This window comes from Passer montanus, unplaced genomic scaffold, assembly GCF_014805655.1.
Source record: "Passer montanus isolate IOZ18808 unplaced genomic scaffold, ASM1480565v1 scaffold76, whole genome shotgun sequence".
NCBI lineage: Eukaryota > Metazoa > Chordata > Aves > Passeriformes > Passeridae > Passer > Passer montanus.
The window spans coordinates 252,929-272,993 of record NW_024372813.1 but is presented as its reverse complement, the minus strand read 5'-3'; the positions used below and the strand labels follow the sequence as shown (position 1 = coordinate 272,993).

Genomic DNA, 20,065 nt, shown 5'->3' with positions numbered 1-20,065 from the left:
ACAGCTGCCAAGTGCCAACCACGAGTGATGCTGCCTGCCTCTGTCTGGTCCAGGCAGTGATTATTAAACTGTATAAAACAGGACTGAAAGTACCCATGGAGCTGAAACTGCCACCTTAAAAAGCTGGATTAAACGTGTAGAACTATGTGGGAGCAATATTGGAGGAAGAACTTATGAGTAGGGGAACAACTCTTGTTTATTCCTGTTTGAGGGCAGCATTTGTCCCTACAGTGAGGACAGATGGCACCAGAAGTGCCCAAGGCAGGTCAGAAACTGGTGCTCTGTCCCCCCTGAATGGCTGTTGCTTTCTCTGGAGCAATGGTGAAGGTTGTGCTTTTTGCTGTAGAGGGGAGGAACGGGGCAGGTGAGCTATATTTTGTTTGTCTGATTACATATGCATGATCTAAAAAAAGTGACTCTCCATTTTCTCCAAGGATACCTGATGAGCATTAAAAATACAATTGCAAGAATAATCAGGTCAGACTTCAAACAAATGCAGGGAAACAGCTCTGTTCAAGAAATAGATACCCTGTTATGTCACACTTTGTCTGAACACATCTTAAAAAACGATCTTCCTTTTGGAGATGAAACCAAAGCTTTTCAACCCAAAAGCTGTGAGTAGCCAAGGAGTTCTAGGAGGGAAGAAAAGCAAACCCCACATTTTTATGGGGCCTCTGCAGAGCTTTCAGCAGGGTATGGCTGGTGCAGGGCTTGTGCCTCTGTGGCTTAAAATAGGTGCAAACAAAAGGATAGGACCAGAGAGGGTGCGGGGATGGCCCTGAGGGCAGGGGACTGACCCCATTCCTTGAGCCCTGCTGCCTCTGGGCCAGGGGAGTCTGAGCAAGGAGCCCGTGGTGTCTGTGGCAGCCCAAGCTTGGTGCAGAGCTGCTGCCTGGGTCTGGTTTGGAGCTGCAGGGATAAAGCTTTTTTGTGAGGGAGCCTTTTCTTCAGCAGTGTCAGGGTCAGAGGTGCTGCCAGCTCCTGTGGGGTATTAGCACAGGGGCAGGGAAATGGAGCTTCTCCATCCCTCCAGAACAAAGGCAGCCACTCCTCAGGTGTCCAGCTGGGACAGTTGTGTAGGCAGAGAACTTGTGCAGACCCGCAGATGGGGTTTAGCCCCCTGCCTTTGCTCCTTACCTTGCTGGGGAGCTTGACAGGCTGGAGCAGCAGAGCTTGTAACTCTAAATCTACTGAGAAGCAACAGCTTGAAGGGGGAACTATCCATAGCTCAGCTTGAAAAACATCCCAGATACACGAAAATGCCATCTTACAGTCACTTTACCTGCAGAGGGACACTTTCACGCATCACTGGAATGCAAATGCTTGAATAAGCTTCAGTTTAAAAGGGAGTTTATCTGGGAAGGGAAGGCAGAGGTCTCCTGTGGGCATTCCCACTCACCAGGAATGCACTGGGTGACCTCAACAGCTGTGGCACGTGTCTGCAGGTGACACTGCTATTGTTTTACAGCTTTTCACATGAGCAAGTGAGCCTTGCAAAGATGTCCTGGGCTGCCAGAAGTCCTGTGTGGAAGGAGGGGAGTGAGGGAGGCTGCTCTGAGTCCATCTCATTGGAGAGCTTTGTCTCTGCTGGAGTCCTGAGAGTGGCTCTGAGAGCAGCCTCCTTCCTCAGGAGCCAGGGAGTTACATCACTTCTCTGCAGGTGTAAGTGTGTGTTTTAGCACACCCAGGTCACTGCTGCTGCCCAGCAAGCTGCTGGCAGTGGGCTGGGGGTGTGAGGGGCCTGTCCCAAAAACAAAAACCTCGTGCAGCGCTACAGGCTTGGGACAGAGTGTTTGGGAAATAGCCCAGCAGAAAAGGGCCTGGGGTTGCAGGTTGGCTGGGGTTGAACATGAGCCAGCTGTGCCCAGGTGACCCCAGAAGACCTGTGGCACCTGGCTGGCATCACAAATAGTGTGACCAGGGCAGCGTTGTCCCCCTGTGCTGAGGCCGCAGCCGTGTCCAGCCCCGCGCCCTCAGCTCAGGAAGGACGTGGGGCTGCTGAAGGAGCACAAACCCCGTGAGGAGAGGCTGAGGGAGGCTGGGGGCTCAGCCCGGAGGAAAGGGGGCTCAGGGGCCCTTGTCGCTCCCCACAGCTCCCGGCAGGGGCCAGGCTCTGCTCCGGGAACAGGGACGGGACCGCGGGACACAACCCCAGGCTGTGCCGGGGGAGGGTCGGGCTGCACATCAGCAGTAATTCCTTCACACAAAGGGTGATTAGACCAATTAGGGTGACTGCAATGGGCTGCCCAGGGAGCTGCTGGAGCCACCATCCCTGGAGGTGTTTGAGCAAGGACTGGATGTGGCACTCGGTGCCATGGCCCGGTTGGCAAGGCGGTGATCCCTCAGAGGCTGGACCCGGCGATCCCGGAGGTTTTTCTGACCCAATTGATGGATTCTGAGCGATCGGGGCCGGCGCCGCTGTCGCTCCCCCCGCGGCGGGCAGGGGGCGCCAGACCCCGCGGAACGGGCGGGGACACGGGGGACACGGGGGACAGGGAGGCTGGCACGGACTGCCCTGTGCTGGGGACACGGGGGACAGCGAGCCCGGCACGGACTGCCCCGTGCTGGGGGACAGCTTCCTCACAAGGGACAGCAGCAGCCTCTGCTCTCTGTGCTGACCCATCACAGCACCCGAGGGAATGGCTGAAGGTGTGTCCGGGGAGGTTTAGTTGCACATCAGGGACAGGTTCTTCCCGCAGAGGTTGGTCGTGTTAAAAATAGGTTAGAAACTGTTGTAAAATAATTTATAACTGTTAAGCATGTACTGTTAGTTTGGTTATTATATTTTAAAAGGGGTTAAAAGGGTAGTTATAAGAAATAGAGTACTCAACGTAGACCTAAGTGCACCACCTCCAAGCGAAACAGCCAGCCTGGACAGAACTCCAATGAGCCAACCAAGCGCCTTAAACCTTCATGCAAATGAAGGATCCAAAAAGAAACCAATCCAAATGGACAAAAAAACAGGATAAAAAGGGGGATTCTGACCCACTGAAGCTGTGCCACTCCATCTGGGACATCGGGGACATCGTTGCTGAAAAGCTCCAGCCTGGTGCTGCAGCATCCTCCATGGGAACACCCTGCTCAGCCCAGGCCCCCTTGCTTTAGGCCTTTCCTTTTTCTTATCATAAATGCTGAAATCACTTTAGTACTGGGAGTCTGGTCCCGTTTTTATCAGTTGGGCACTGGAACCAGGGCAGGGTCACAGCAGCAGCCTGCAGAGCTCACGGAGCCTTTGGACAATGCTCTGGGGCACAGGGGGGACTTTGGGGTGTCCTGTGCAGAGTCCTGAGTTGGACTTTGATCTTTGTGTGTCCCTTCCAGCCCAGGATACTCTGTGTGATACTTGTTCCCCTTGGGGTGCTGGGGCTGGTCAGAGCCATGGGGTGGCAGTGCCTGCTGGGGCCAGCCCAGTCTGGATGTGTTTCCTCCACTGGACCCCTGTGGGACAGCACCTTTGTGCCAGGGACAGGCACCCCGGGCTCAGGGCTGGACACTGTATTGTTTCCTCCACTGGACCCCTGTGGGACAGCACCTTTGTGCCAGGGACAGCACCCCGGGCTCGGGGCTGGCCTGGGCTGGGCACTGCACGGAGATTTTTCTCTCTGGAGCGGTTGACTCCAGGCTCACATTGATTTCCATTTGAGTCAGGCACTGCCTAAAAGGCCCAGAGGGAGCTTGCACAGCATCTGTATTGCTGCAGCTTCCAGAGCGAGCCGTGCCAAGGCTCTCAGGGTGTGAATAGCTGAGGGAATCCCTCTGCAGGCTCCCTCTCAGGGATGCCTTTCCAGTCTCCTGACACAGGGTGTTCTGCTGATTATCAGTGCCAGAGCAAAGAGGTCCTGCCCTGCACAGCCCAACACCTTCCCAGGTGTGCTTTCGCCTCCCTTGGCAGTGCAGGAAAACGTGCAGCTGTTCTCATCACAGAGCCATGGAATGGCTTGTTTTGGCAGGGATCTTAAAGATTGTCTCAATCCAACCCTGCCATGGGCAGGGACACCTCCCACTGTCCCAGCTTGCTCCCAGCCTCATGCAACTTTGAACACTTGCAGGGATGGAGCAGCCACAGCTTCTCTGGGCAACCTGTTCTGGTGCCCCCCCACCCTCACAATAAAGAATATTTTCCTAATATCCAATCTAAACCTTCTCTCTGACAGTTTGAATCCATTCCCCCTTGTTCTGTCACTCCATCCCTTGGAAATTGTCTCTCTCATGTTTCCTGTGGCTCCTTCAGGTACTGGAAGGCCACACTGAGGTCACCCCAAAGCTTCTCCTCTCCAGGCTGAGCAATCCCAGCTCTGCCAGCCTTTCCTCCCAGCAGAGCTGCTCCACCCCTCTGATCATCCTGGTGCCTGCTCTGGGCTGGTTCCAGCAGCTCCAGCTCCTTCCTGTGCGGGATCCCAGAGCTGAGGGCAGCTCTGCACGTGAGGTCTCACCAAAAGTTGTTACAGCAGCAAGGATTGTCACCTCCCAGCACCTGAGTACCTGCCCAGGTGTGCAATCCCCCTGTAAAACACCTCTCATGGATTTAGGGTGTTCCTTAGGCCCCTCCTCACCAGCCTCTGAGGTTTATCTTTGCAGTTTCTTTACTTTGCAAACTGGTTGCTATTATCAGCCCAGGTTCAAAAAAGTATCTTTAACAGCAAGTTAAACCCTCTTCTTCTTTTTTTTTTTTTTTCATGAATAATGTCTCAGTACAAGAGTTGAACCTGGTTCAAATGGGTGGTTTCTCATCCATTTTCACATGACAAAGCTTTTTTTGTTCTGGTTTATTTTTTTAACCTTCTAATGTGAAGACTTACCAGGCCTTTCCACCTCCCTCACAGTGATAAAAACCCCTCATTGCTTTTCAGGCTGGTAAAATGGGAGTGAAGAAAGGGACTAAGGCAGTAACTACTTGCTCAAATATTCTGACTTCTTTGTCACTCAGGTGGAAATAGAAGGATAAAAAGGAGAAAAGAGCTGAAAGAGATTGTTCTGTTTCCTCTGAAAAATTCATCTTTTTTATTGCTGGTCTGGCTTGTAGAGAGCTTAAAGGGGATACATAAGACCTTACAGGAAAAAAAAAGTGGGTTTTTCAAAAGTTTCATATTACATTTTTAAAGTAAAAAGTGTTGTTTGTTTTTTTTTTTTAGAGGAAAGGTAAAAAACCCAGTGGAACAGGAGACAAAATACTGGAACACAAAGTTGTCTGGGGCAAGGTGCTCTGAAGCTGGGGCATAAAGAATCAAACCAAACTACCTGAGGATGATTGGGATGGAAAGCACTCTCAAACCAAACTACCTGAGGATGATTGGGATGGAAAGGCAGAGTGCTTTCCATCAGGCCTGCAGGAGCCTCAGGTGGGAAGGGCTGGATTCCCTGAGGAAACCAAGTGGCCCAGGGAGGTTTTGCTGTGGTCCACGGGCACAAAGTGCCGTGTCCAGAGCAGAGGCCACCCAAGTGCTGCTCCCTGACCACACGTGTGGCTGTTCCACACTCCCCATAAAAAAATCTGCATGGAATGCAGAATATTAAATCCACATGAGGAATCCTCTCCTGGCCAGCAGCAGTTGGCCATCCCCAGCTGTTCCAGATGTGTTTGCTGTGGGCTGGAGGCCAAGGACAGCTGGCTGCTGCTCTGCCAGGCTCAAGCCGCAGCTGCGAAATCCAAGCCAGGCAAAGGCATCAGATGGCTGAAAATTCCTCCCCAGAGCCTGTGGTGAGGCCTCTTTGGTGAGGCAGCTGTAGGAGGGGTTAGCAGAGCTTCCTGGGGGTGCTTTTCATGGTTTTTAGGATGTCTGAGTCTGCTTTCACAGAAATTTACCGATGTCAGCCCTGCTTTCATACATGTGCATTTCCATCTTTTTATTTGCTCACTGTTCCTCTCCCCTGACCTCCACACTCTGGATGTCTTTTCTTCTACAGCCAAGGGTTTTAGAGTAAATGAAGTGCTGGCTCTTTGATCAGCCTTTTCAAGAAGTTGTGCTTTCTTTTGTCAGCAGCTGAGCTTTTTTGCAAACTTGGTATTCTCTGCCTTGATTTCATTAGTCTTTTTGGCCTAAAGGTTTTCTTTTGTGGTGCTTGGGTTCTTGTTTGGTTTTTTGCTGTTGTTTTTCTGTGGTGTTTCTGCTGTTTGTGCTTTATTTGGTTGAGCGTATTCATTCCTACCTTAATTTTTAACCTTCTGCTCTTTGCCAATCTTTTCTCTGCTGTGCATCCTGATGATACTGAAACGTTTTAGCAGTGAAGCCTGAAGTTCAGGGAGATGGAAATTGAATCTGCCTCTCTTACCTTACCCCACCCCTCGCTGAGCACATGCATCAATACAGCCCAATTATGTGACCCCCACTGCTCCTCTCCCCAGCACCTCTGCCTCCCTGGGCACTTGCATTCAACTGGCTTTTAGGGTTTTTTCTCTTGCCTATTGTACAATCTGCTCCTTTGCTCGGTAGTACTCATCACCATTGTATTAGAGTGCTTCACACATGGTAATGAATTTAATTTCACACCACCACTACTGGAAGACAGGTTATTTTTAGCCTCTCTTTAAATTTGTGAGAATTGACATGCAGAGCTTCAAGCAGGAGAGCACTGGATGCTTTTGGCTGTCAAGCTGGAGATCTCTGGAGTCGTGATTTTGGAATATTTAACCCCAGAGGGTTCTCTGCAGGGCAGCTGCCCCTGGGGAAGAGTACGGGGTGCCTGGCACACCTGTAAGTCAGACCCAGGATGCCTCTTACACCTCTGGGAACCAAAGTCAAGTGGAAATTTGGGATCAAATCCTTCAGTAAGAGCCAGAGGCAGCACCTGCTCCCTCAATGTACCCTCCCAAGAGGAGCATCCCCTGCCTTCCTGCAGCTTCATGGCTGTCTGCTGTTTGTCCCTCGTTATCAGCTACAAATAGCAGCTCCCTATAAACAGGAGCTGCTGCTTCTGCATTGTGCTAATTCCGTCTGGGACACACATCTGGGACACACATCTGGCTGGCTGCAAGAGCTGGAGGTGCTGTGGGGGGGTAAGGGGATTCTGTAATTAAACACTCTGGTAATTTGCTGCTCTTCTATCTGTGTGTGAGGGCACGGGGCTGCTCTGAATGCTGGCACTCCTGATTGCAGTGCTTGACTCCCTGACCTCGTGGATATTGCTTCTGGAGAGGCTTCACAGGCTGCTGGCAGCAGACACTTGTGGCCATCGCAGTGTTTGTGGGCTCTGGTCCACTCCCCACGTGCCCTGGCTGCTCTTTATGACCCAAAATCCTGTGTTTTCAGCCCAGCATTTGACCAATGTGGCCTTGTCTGAGCTGTTCTTACCTCCCGCACCAATCCCAAAATCTCTGCGCTCACAGGTAGAGCTGTAAGCAACTGAATTCCTTCCTGTCCTTATTCCAGGTCTTCCCACCCCTCCAAATACTTTCCTCAGTGTTCTGTGCCCACTCCAAGGAGACCCTGCTCTCACCACAGCTGGAAAAGCTGAGCTCAGTTTACAGCTGCCCCAAACAGCAGCAGCCTCCTGGCACAAAGGTGCTGGAAGATAAATCCTAAATGTGAAAAATGCCAATCACTTGTTTTTAAAATTTTAAAAGTTTAATAGTAATAAAATTGTTATTAAAATGGTAATATAATTAAAGTAATAAAAATTTGGACAATTATGATTAAGACAATACAAACAAAGAGTTATGGACAGTCCGAGTACCTTTTTCTGGGCAAAATAAGCTCGAAAAAGGATGCACATTAACAGAGGATTAACCCTTAAAAACAACAGCCTGTTGCATATTCATACACCTCATACATGATGCATAAATTCTATTCAAACAAAGGATTCTGTCTGGTCAGTGTCCTCTTCTTCCTCTTAACCCTGACGGCATCTTCAGGGCTGAGCGAGGTGGGAATAAGTTAGTTTCTTCTGATAATGGAACAATAAATTCTTCTGCTATGAAAGATTTAGGTGTCCTCTGACGCTGCTATACCTCATTTCTGTCTTTAAAAAAATCTCCCACATACATAGTTTCTATTTTAACTACAAAAGTTACATTTTAACTGCAAAACTACATTTACCATACTATTAAAATGGTAATACAGCACTACTAATCAGTACAACATAACGCATATAGTAAATATCTGAGTAGAGCCAATACAACATGCACTTTTCACACTAAAGGAAGAGGGAGCTCCACACTCAGGACCTACCTGGACACTGATTGTATTCCACCCAAACCAGATTTACCCCCAGTGTGGGTGTTCAGTGTGTGCTTTTGGAAGGGCACTGGGGTTGCTCCAGGCCTGAGTGCAGTCCAGCTCCCTGCAGCAGTACGGGAAATGCATGTTCCTTTGTCCCTGGCATTTCTGCTCCTGTTAATAGTGGTGTTGGCCAACACTCTATCAGGGATAATGATATGGACTTCAGGCAATGCCATGTGATATTTTCCTCGTGGATCGATGCTGGGGTTGGCTCGGCAACACGGCCACAGAGCTGGGATGTCAGCGAGGGATGGGAGAGCAGTGCAAGTGAAAGGGAAGGTGGCAATTCCTGCTGGAATATGTGACTAATTGCTGTGCTTTGAATCCAGGGGATTTGAGAAATGTCTGTACAGAGGCTGATTAATTAGTGGTGATGTCATTCTACTGGCAATCCCAGGGCAGGCCGGCTGAAACATCACCTTTGGATGTAGATATAATCCTCAACAGAGTGTTCTGCATTGGACTGCATAATGTGGAGCTGCTTTAAGGCAGCCACGGAGAAGCTGGAAATGCTGCCCCTGGCAGGGCAGGCAGAGGGTGTGGATGGATAGAAGGTAGGAGACTAGAGATAGTGGTGAAGGTAATCTGGCCCCTAAGGAGTTACAGCTGTGCTAATTATCAAGCATTAAGAACAAGCCTGCTCTTAATAGGCCACAGCTGGATCCAGTTAAGAGGGGTATTATAAAAGAGCAGGTTGGCTGATCGAGCGGGGAGATGGAGTTTGTTGGCTGTGCTGAGAAGAAGGAGTCAGTGCTGTGAGGAGCTGCTCATGAAAATCACCAAGAAGGTATGAAGCCTTTGATATAGGATAACAACAAGAGGGAGTTTGCCCTTTTGTTTTGCAGTTTGATTGAAGAGTGTGAGTCCATGGCTGTCTCAGGGTGATCACTTGGACTTGCTGAGTCCTGGAGAAGTCACCTTCATCAGGGTACCCTGCTGCTCAACAAAAGGTTTCCTATAGCATGACCCTCCCTGCCTTCTTTGGCATCTGGAGACTGCTTTGCTAAACCCCTCAAAACTACAGGAAAGGGTGAAATTGGCATCTGGAGACTGCTTTGCTAAACCCCTACACCCTCAAAAATACAGGAAAGGGTGAAATTTTGTGTTTATATTGTGTTGGGCTGAATGCAGGGCTGCCTTGCTGAACTTTATTGCCATGCCCTGCAGAGAAAAGCTTGAATTTGGATGAATCTTTACAGGCTGACAAAATGGTCCTTTGGTAAAAGCTTTCTCATATGGGGCCAAAGATTCCACCAGTCCTTCCTAACAGTGTTGAAGTAAAAAAATATGGGAGGGCTTCTCTTCCTGCAATGGTCTGCCCAAGCCTTTTCTGCCTGAGGGTTGCTTTGGCTTTGTGGAAAAAGGTAGAAATAAGGAAAAGACTTCTGGGGCTGTTGGGGTGAAGTAGAGACAAACCTGCTCCTTCCCCCACAGCTTCTCTTCAGTGTCTTTTCTTCTCATACGTTCTGCTTTCTTCCCACTTGATTTTTTTTTTTCCCCTCCTCTTTATATAATTTTTTTCAATTTTGTTGTTGGCAGCTCCTCTGTTTCAGATCCTCTTCAAACTTAATTAATGTGCTGCTTATTCCCTCTTCCAGATCGGTAATTATTACATTTAATAAGACCAGATCTAGTCCTGATCTGTGCATTACCTCCTGCTATCCCAGCCCTTTCCAGCTTGCCAGCATGTTACCGCTCACAGCAATGCAGCAGCACACCAGCCCATGCAAAAAGGTCAGGGGGGCTTCCCTGGCAAATAAAGAGCAAAAATACACCAGACCAAGGGAAAGCCAGCTTGTGTTGTAAAACAGAAGATGGAAAGAGAAGGGGCTGGAAGGTTCATTCCCTGCTCCTGACATGCTGGATGGATCCAGATTTGCAAATCCACAGAGCAAGGTCCCTTCTGCTGCTCCTGGCAGAACACGTGAGCCCGCTCCCTCTGTGGAACGGGGCTGTGGGCTCCTGGAATTCAGCAGAGCTCTTTCTTTTCTCTCTGCCTTCCTAATTATCATCTCTGCATCTGCTAATTGTCAGGTTTTCATCAAATCTTGGCGGTTTGTGCGTGGAGAAGTTTCCAGTTATGGAAGAGAGGAAAAAACCCCTGTCCTACTGACAATCTCTGTCTGGGGCCCTTTGAGGACCTTGGAGATGTTCCACAGCACCAAACGCCGCCTCCATCGCCTCCTCCAGACCAGGGAAGCTTTCTGGGGGTTACAGAGCTAATGCCTAATGCTTCCCACTGGTCTTTTGTGTAAGAAAAGTAACAAAGTAGCCTGATTAACCAGGATTGAAGGAATTAAGCCTGTGTTTGTGCAGATAGTGATCAATGAGGTCCCTTTTAACACACTTGTTACTCTGGGCTTCCTTTGATTGGCATTTCAGGAGCTACGCACCATAAATTACCTTGATGGATTCCCCTGTGCACCTGAATTTAAAAGAGATGAGGCAGAGGGTTATTTTAGTTAATATTCCAGTGTGTGACTTGCCAGGTGCTGTGCAGCTCCTGCCTTGACTCATAACCTCTGTTCTTTCACTTCTCAAGTCCTGTCCCACAGAAATAGCACTGCAGCTGCCCTTGGACCTGCCTCTGGGCTTTCTGGAGCTCCCACATCCCCTGACCCAAGAGTCCTTTCTGCCTGGACCTTTCCTTAAACAGTTTGTGCCCCAAGGAGGGAGCAAGTGCTGTGAGGCTGAGGCAGATTAATTACTGACAGAAACTCTTGGCAGGACCTAGCAGCTACTCCCAGGTGACCAGCTGGGGCTGCTGGCATGGAGAATTAGCTGCAGAAATGTTCCTGGGTGCATGTGGGTCCATGGGAGGAATTTTGGTGCCCCCCACTGCAGCCCATTAGCTCAGTGAAGTGAGAGGCTGCCTTCCTTGGATTAGAAAGCACTTGAGGATGTCATTTACTGAGGCAGATTTCCCAGCTGACTGAGCATTCTTATTCCACTAATTACAAATCAAGAGGGTGGTGTGTGCATTGGCTCCCAGACAGGAGGAGCTCTCCTCCCTAATGGTGGGGCTGGCTGGACTGGGGGAAGCAGAAAGGATCCTGACCATTATTATCCTCTCCCCTCCTATCAGCTGGAACAAAGTAAAGCTCACTCTGGTAAATCCTGCAAAGTTTGGAGCTCAGAGGCTGCAGCCTGGTGCTCTCTACATTGCTGGGCCCAAGTCCAGCAGGTGAATGCAGGTGAATTCTGCATAATGAATGCAGGTGGATTCTGTCAGCACTGGGGCTCACTCAGAGCCAGGACCTCCACTCACCCTGCCTGCTGCTGTGGAGTCACATAGAATAGCCCAGCACCTCACAGGAAGGAAAGAGCCAACCTGAATCTTTGGTAGCTTTTGACCAATGTTGTCTTATCCAAACTGCTCCCAGCTGGTGTATGAGGGAGAAGACAGAGGAAAAGCTGCTGGTTTAAGTTTCCCAGTACTGAATGCTGGTGGGCTTTGGGATGTGGAGTGGAAACCTCACAGCCCAAACAGCTTCAGGGCTTCCTGCTCTGTGGGGCAGTTCTGGATCACACAGCTTGGCCTGTTGTGAGTATTGCTGGTCTGGGAGAAGTTACAGCATCTCTTTTCTCATTTTGAGTATCCCTGGGTCTGTGTTTCCCTACTTGGCTGAGGCAGGCTGCATTTCCAGAGGCTCCATGTCCCACTGCCAGGCACTGAGAGCAGCAGAACATCTGCCTGTCTCTGTGCCCTGTGGCGCTTCCTCCCGTGCAGAGCTGCTCTGCTCCTCCATGAGCCTTCCTGTCACCGAAAGCACAACTCCCCTGGCTGTTTGTCTGTGACCTGTTTGCACCAAGCAGCCCCTCCTGAAGCAGGCAGGCCCTGGCAGAGGCTGAGGATCAGCTGTACTCGTGTAGTCACAGCTCCAGCTGGAGCTCCAAAGCGCTGTGCCAGGGAGGAGCTCCAGCCTCGGGAGGCCCTGGCACCCACAGCCCGCTGCCTGCCTCGCCCAGTTCTGGCAGCAAACTGGTGCTGGGGAGTGTAATGCACCTGACTGAGTGTGTTCCAGAGACTGGGGGTCTCCACCAGCCTTGGGGAAGGGAGGGAAGGCCAGTCCCCCAGCACCAGCTGTGCCAATGGTGCAGCACGAGGAGCTGTGGGTGTCACAGGAGAGTCCTGAGGCTATGAGCTGCTCCTTTTGTTGTGCCTTTCAGCCAGGACAAGGCTGACACACTAACCATTTCTGAGAATTATGCTTTAAGCTTTAGCTTTTCTAATTTTTAGATCCTCTAGTGCATTGTGTGAAGCTCTGCACTCCATACAGAGTGTTAGCAAGCTCTCTTTGGTTTGGTCAGACAGAACAATCCTTCCAGGCCTGAGAGCCAAGCTCACCATCACAGCCCCAAAAAGAACAAACAAAAGCAAATTAGGGGGAAGCAAACTGAGGCAATGTGACTTCATCACCTGAAGCTATAATTGGGAAATGAACCTCTGATATGCAAACAGACCAAACTTACATCAGCCCGAAGAACTCTTCACCATTGTGCATCTTGGGTATAGCCTCTGCCAGGCTCCTGCACTGCCCAAGGCGTGCCTGTTAAAGGCCTTTAATAAATCCTCACTTTTTTTTTTTTTATTTTAAGTCTGTCTGGCCTCTGCTCTAAGTAGCCATCCCAGGCACCAAGCAGTTCCTCCTTTCATTAACCAGGGAGCTGCTGGGTCAGCCTCAGCTTCCATGAGGGTGGCTCCAGCAGCCAGGGCTTTGAGTGCCCTGGCCCTTGCAGCCACCTTAACATCATGGAGAGCTCTTATTACCTGGGACTCTGCTGGTTTTTTTCAGCTAATTCACTGTTAGGCATTGCCTCAGCCTTCCTGTGCTCCCTGTAAACTTCACCAAAGGTGACAACATCTGAATCCTTCCAGGGGCCATGGCACAGACGGCGTGGTGACATTTAGAGCTCTTGTTACAGGAGCAGGTTCAACTGAGGTCCTTGGGAATCTTCTGCTCTGCTGCTGACAGGCTCTGTCCACAACCATGCTGCATGGGTGACTCTCCTGCTTGGTGGAGAGGAGCCTGAGATGGCTGTTTTGAGAGAAATACGCTCAGAGTCCAGATGTGGTGGGTCCTGAGTGTACCAGAGTTCACTCTTCCCTGGGGATTTATTCTCCTAAAGGCCTTTGCACCCGAAACTCAGCAGCATCTCTGTGTCAGAAGGCTGCTGATGTAAACTGAGCTCAGTTTATCAAGCTGTGATGACACCAGGGTCTCCTCTGAGTTGCCAAAGAGAGCTGAGGAGAGTATTTGGAACGAAGACCTGGTATCACATATTGCATGAAACATGAACAGAGGGCATTTTCCAAACGCTTCAGCTGGCGTTGTCAACCCCAGCAATTTTTAGTGTGAACCTCCTGATATCTGGCCCTGTTTCAAGTTCTAGGTTTTGGCTCCCCGCCACTCGATTCCTTCTGAATAAAAATTGAGTTCACAGCTTTGTGGGTGCAGAGAAAAACTCAGAAGGACCCTGGATCAGAAAGAAACAAGCACAAACAGGGACTCTCAAAGCCAGCCTTCGTAAGCACTTGATTTAGGTGTTAGGTATCTAAATTGTTTAAGGATATTTGGAGTTGACAAGCATGTGCAACGTTAGAAATAGAAGTGCTGAGGCATCGAAAACCTTATGACTCCACAGGGGGATCTTTGAACTGATGCTGCTGTTGTAGCTGCAGAACAGAAAACAGGGAGTATGTGAACAGGTCTTTCTCTCCAGGTTTATTTTTGCTCTTGCCAAGGGACTGCAGGACAAATACAGTCTCTTTCAGGCTCATTAGCTTTTATGAATTTGTTCCACTGCCAGCACATAGCTTTTGAATTTCGAGACAGCTCCCCCTGCTAAAAGAGCCCTGATACTTCTGCATGGAGTTGGACCTGGTTCTGGAGATTTGGATGGCACGTTTTGTCATAGAAACGAGACTCCAGCTCTCTGCTTTACCAGGATCTGCCTAGACACAGCCCTTGAGCTCTGCAGTGCCTCACAGGAAGGGATTTTCAGCTCTGTGAGGTGTTGTCTGGGTAGGCATGTTGACCATCTGTGTGAAATGAAGATTTACAGCCATCCTAATGGTCATTGCTGGGTTTTCTTGGGCATGTCTAAGCTATTGGTAAACCCTCAGATACACTGGAACCCTCATCTAAGGCAACAAAGATTGTGGTCTTGTGTAGAAACACTGCAAGCATGCCTCGGGGTTATATATCAGTACATACATCGATCAGTTCCTCTCAGGGAATGTGGAAAGGTGAGGAAAAATATCTTTTCCACTAGTGCATGTTTGGTTGTGGATTGTGAGTGATTTTAGGTGAGCCACTGGATGGCTGTGCCTTAAGCCCATCACCTTCCCACCAGCACAGCCCTGCAGTGCCCCAGCTGCTTCTGAAAATTATCACTTTTCTCTTTTACTTTGCCAGGCTGCTTCTTCAGTTACCTCAACTTCTGGTGGCAGGAGCCACCTTTGTGTTTGTCTTGTCAGGATTTAGTCCCAGCATTATCAGATGCGTGGAATTTATGGATGAAGTGACAATCTGCATAACTCGTGGGATGCAAAACAAAAGCTCTCTCCATTTTCTGAGGTTTAGAGGGGGAGTTACAGCAGCAAGAACAGGTTTTGCTGCATGTTTGAGAGGGTGAAAAGAGCATGTCCTGTAGCCCCTTGCCGTGAGGAAAAAGTGTGTGGGAAAAGTCTGTTCTTGTGGGGACCAGCAGATTGTGGTCACCTGCTTTGAGCTGTGCTGGGCTAAAACAGCTCACAGCATTTTAGGTGGCTTTTGTCCCCGCAGGGCAGGCTTTGAGGGCTTCACCATGGACATGGAGGGGCAGCAGCTGCCTTCCCAAGGGCAAGGACACAGTGCCTTTGTCCCCCAGCCCAGTGCCATGGTGGGGGCTGTCCCTGCACTCTGCCCAAAGGCAGCGCAGCTCCAGCTCCGTGCTGGTTCGCATGGGCGGCTCCAAACCACCAGTTTTGGACGCTGCCTCTTTGGATGGATGTCAGGCTTTGCTTGAGGGGTGCGAACTGGTGCCACAGAGGGCAAAGAGCAGCCCCAGCTGGGAGGCTGGCACAGCGGCATCCCGGGCGAGCCGTGACCCCGCGTCCCACCCAGCAGGAAGGCGGGGGGCTGATTTATGGCACGGAGGAGCCGGGGGTCTCTCCGAGTGGAGCTGGAGGCGAGTTGCCATGGAGATGGGCTAATAAAGCACCGCAGCAGCCGCCTCTGACGCTGCTCCGGTTGCAAAGAGCGGGCGGGTGGGGAGAAGGGGCAGCTGCCACGTGGGGATGGAGAGAGAAAAGGTGACACCGGAGAGTAGGACAAGAGTTTGGTCAATAAGGCTGTCGAGCTGTGCCTGGGTGCTTTAAGAGTAGAAGGGAATGGGAGAAAAGAGCCCTCCTCTCCCAGCTCTTTTGGAAGCAGGACATCATCACGGTGCTCCTCGGCGGTGAGGGACCAGCAGCTTCCAGGGAAAGGCAGACTATCTTTGTTCTGCCGCCTGTGTGCAGCCTGGCTGCTTTCCCTGGCAGCAGGAGAGGGCTCCAAAGTGGATGTCAGCTTGCAGGGACCCCCTCACACAAGACTGGCACAAAGGACTCCACTGTGCCCAGCACTGGGTCCTGTTTTCTCTGCATGCCAGCTGCTCCATGCCAGGGCGAGTGCCTGAACCCCAGCAGGACATTTGTAACTGCAGTGCCCTCCCTGTGCTGAGGGTTTTTGCTCCTTGGACGGCTCTGTGCCTCCCAGTGGCCGTGCGGGAGGTGTTACTGGGACCTGTCCCTCCCAGCACGCTGCCCTCCTGCCTTTCAGCCTGGGCAAGGTCAGCTCTGGCTCAGCCCTTCCCTGCAAAGAGCTGCAGCTTCGCTGGATGCCGCCTTTGGGTGGAGGCTGGGAAGAATGGGGATGGCCTGGAGGTGTCCCCAGGAGCTGTGTCTCTTGGAGGTTTGCTGCACATCCCTAAGCTCTTGCTCCATCCTGTACCTGCAGAATGGACCCTCCTGCTTGGCTGCTGGAGGGCTCAAATCTGCAATTCTATTCTGTTCAAGGGCATTGCAGCATGGACCTAAAAGCAAGCAGACTTTTATTCTGGCTTGTTGAGCAGGTTGATGGGAGGGAAAGGCTTTGCTAATTGTTAGCAAGGTATTCCCAGGCTGCTGTACTTCCATTTTGAGAGATTGCTCTTCAATAACATGGTGACAGCCACATTTTTACCTTGATCGCCATAAGAAAGGTTTTGCCTCAAAGCCATGAGCTCCTGGACTGTGCCAGAGTTCAGGGAGGTGTTCCAGCAGGTAAAGGCAGAGACAGGGAGGTTAGATAGTTTAAAAAATAAATTAAAAGCCTTATGATGGAAAGATGCATTAAAAGATAATTGCTTACAGGTTTCACAAGATGTTTTTATGTCTCTTAAATTGATGAATGTATCCACAGAGACTGATACTCTTAATGGAGGGTTACCTTTACTTCTGAATAGAGCAGAGATCAAAGCAATTACAACTAGATATTGATAACACTACTTGTACCCCCCAGAGAAAAGGTTCTCTAAAATTGGACTTCTTAAGCTACCTAATGCCTGCTTCCCTGGCCAAAGCCTCTTCCTTCCACCCTGACAGCATCCCCTGTTGTCCAAACCCCTCCTGTGCTACTGCTGGATAGCCCTTATGTCTTTAATTCCATCATCATGCACAGTCCAGATGGTGGGAGCACTCACTTCCCTTATGGGTCAGTTGGTTTTCAGCACTGGCTGGGATAAAGGAACATTTCCACAGCCTCCCCTGATGTCTCTGCAGGGCTAACAGGTGGGGTGAGCAAACAGGAGGGGCATGAGGGTTTTTGGGATCTCTGGCACAGCCTTTCTACTCCAGGAGGGCTTTGACTGGTGGATATTTTGATTAATGGCTTGGCAGCTGGAAGCAGACCTTGCTGTGGTGCACAGGTGCCTGCTCTGAGCTGGTTATGGTGTGGATCAGCACATCTGGAGGGGCAGAAAGGGTTACAAAATGTACAGCCACAGACCTCCTAATTTGGGAGGTGTATCTTTCTTGGGTACTGCACGTCTTGCTCTGCTCTCAGCAGCTCAGTGTCCATGTTGTGCTTTCTTCTCTGCCTGACTCCAGTTAGTCTCTTCCCCACCTTTGTAAGAACCTTGTGTGTGCTGTGGCTACAACGGGAGGGATTCAGCTTGATTTTTAGATTCTTGGAAAAGCTCTTCCAGTGAAGGGCCATACGCCCAAGACTCGCTCAGGCTGCTGGCAGTGTCAGAGACCTCTCAGCGGGAAGGCAGCGTTTGGAGAAGGCATCTCAGGGAAAAGTAAAAGATGTTGCTTCTGGGGAACTGGGTATGACTGTTGCTTGTGGAAGAACAGGTCTCAAGAGAAGCGTGGTTTTCATTGCCTCTGACTGTTGTTAGCAGTACTTAAATGTGTAAATCTTGGAATGCTCTTCAATACGAGCCATTTAAAATCCTGAGTCACTTCTGTCTCCGGATATGCCTGTCTCACTGATTCTGTTTCATGCCTCTTCTCAAATCCAAGGCAGCTCATGCCAGCAGCTGAATCAGTTTGGAAAAGAGGAAGAACAAGCATGAGGACAGTTTCTGCTCTCAGCCTCAAGGCCATCAATGTCCTTGAGAGGCCCTGTCCCCTGTCTGGGCATGTCAGCCTGGTGTATTCTCCAGTGGAGAAACCCCTCCCAGTGGGAAGATGGTGGGCCAGACCCTTGGGGCTCTTAGCTAAGGGAATGGTGCCTTGGGACTCCCTGGGCTCTTCCCTGTTCCCTTGCCAACACTCTTTTGTTCACAAGCATATAAATGAGGAACAGAAGACGTGGCTTGGAGGAAACGTGGATGTAAGCAGGAATTCCGTGTGAAGAACTGTGGCCAAATTGTGTTGCTCGCCAGGCTCTTCCTTAGCTGACCATGCCCTGAGCAGGACACTGGATTAGCTGCTGGTGTCCTGAAATCTCTTCCAATTCAAGTTTTCCTCTGATCCTATGTTTTGTCCTAGTTTTGGAGACCAGCAAAAAGCTCCTCTGCTGGCGTGCACACACAGCTGTCTTCTTGAGTGATGCTTTTTATTATGGCAGGAGGAATTCAATGCAGAAACAGACTTTTTTTTAAAATGGCAACAGCCCTACACCATGTACTGGGCACTGTCATTCATGTGTGAACAGCCTGAGGACAATTAAAATGTTGGCTGTCCACACGAGATCTCTCAACTTAGGTCTCTGCTGCTCAGGCAAAATATTTTTCAGAGGACAGAAAATAACAACTTGAAGGTCTTGCTGCTACTGCAAAATTGTCCTGTGAGTATTTAATCTCCATTGTCTGGGCTTGGATGTGATGTTGAGGGCTGGAGAAACTTATCTTGATTAGGGTTTGTGGTGGTTCAGAGTTCCTGTAAGTGAGCCAAGCGTTGCAGTAACACTAAAGATGCTTCCTGCTCTGGTCTAAAACATGGCAGCTTTGATTGTGGGGGCAGTGACCAGTTTTTGTTTGAAATGTTGGTCTTCAGGTCTTGCGAGGTCCTCAGGTCTTGCCTGTGGACCCTGCCCAGCAGAGGAAAGCAGAACTCTACTGGCATTTAATCTGCTACTTACAGATACATCTGGATACATGGATTAGTAAAGACCATCCTCAGACCACAGGGAGACGAAATTTAGCTTTGAAAGAGAGATGAGGATCTCTTCCTACTGTCCAGGAATGTCATGATAAATACTCCTCTCTCACCAAAGTCAGGATGGCTGTGCTCTGCAGGGATGAGGTAGAACCGTGATTGCCCCTAACTTTCTCCTGGAAGCAAGAACTGGGTCATTTTCTAATACCTCAATGCAGAGAACTGACAGTTAAATTGGATTTAATCACCCATGCCTTGAGGGCCCTTGTCCTGAAGTATGTTTCCGTGTTATTTTAAGTATTCAGAACCAAGAGTATTTTCCGGAGGAGCTCTGGGGTGGTCAGCAGTGCCTGCGGTGATGCTCCACTCTCCCACCCCACAGTCTCGGTGTGGAGGGCTGGTTCTGTACCTTGGAGTCAACTGCGGCTGAGCCTTGCGGTGCGTGCTGAGCAGGGAGAGCTCTGCAGGGACAATATATTTTGAGTGTGCCTCACTGTCAGCTCTCGCCTTCCCGGCTTCGCTGCCGTGTGGCTCTGCAAAACCTCCCGAGCCCAGCCGGCTCTGGCCAGCCCTTCCTCTGGGATCCCCGCATTTCCACACCGCTTCTGCCCTTGCCTTCCCTGCCTACCCCTTGCTGCATTTTAACCTCTCTTCCTCCTCTCCCCTTCCCCGCGTTTTCCCCCTCAGCCTATCGTTTTATTGCGATATAAGCCTCGGCAATCCCAACTTGCGGGCCAAACTTCCCTGCCCCGGCGGGAGCCCCGGCCGGGCCTGGCAGCGTGGAGGCAGCTTGGGGTGCTGCCCACCTCCTGCAGGAGCACCAGCGCCCCGAGGAGCTGCCCCCTTCAACAGGTAGGGAGCAGCCAGCCCTGCTCTGCTCACCCTCCTGCGCCGAAAGGATGGCGGTGCTCTGAGGCCGGGGCTGGGCGGAGGAGCCCGGAGCATCCATCGCTCGGGGAGGTGGCCCCAAAGCGGGGCAAGAGACAGCGACCCATCCCCGCTGCCTACGCTGCGGGGCGGGCGGCTCGGCACAAAGCGGGTGGGTAAACCCTCCTCCGGGGCGCGGGGAGGAGGAGGAGGAGGAGGAAGGCGGGGGGATGCTGCTCCCCTCCCTCCCTGCCTCGCTGTCTGCCTGGCTGGCCGCGGCCGGAGCAGCGCGCAGGCGGCACGGGCAGCCCGGCCGGGCGGCACGGCGGGCTGGGCGCGGAGCCCTGCGCAGCGCTGCGGAGCCCGGCGGGCT

At 50.8% G+C, this 20,065-nt stretch overlaps 1 protein-coding gene across 1 annotated transcript in view; it reads left to right on the top strand.

The window, feature by feature from the left end:
* The first annotated feature begins 19,776 nt into the window (after positions 1-19,776).
* The window catches only part of GABRA3 (gamma-aminobutyric acid type A receptor subunit alpha3), a 65,787-nt gene continuing 65,498 nt past the window's right edge, over positions 19,777-20,065 (top strand). Inside the window, exon 1 of the mRNA XM_039731225.1 lies at positions 19,777-19,864. The gene's annotated coding sequence lies outside the window, so the exon portion shown is untranslated. The remainder of the gene's footprint in view (positions 19,865-20,065) is intronic.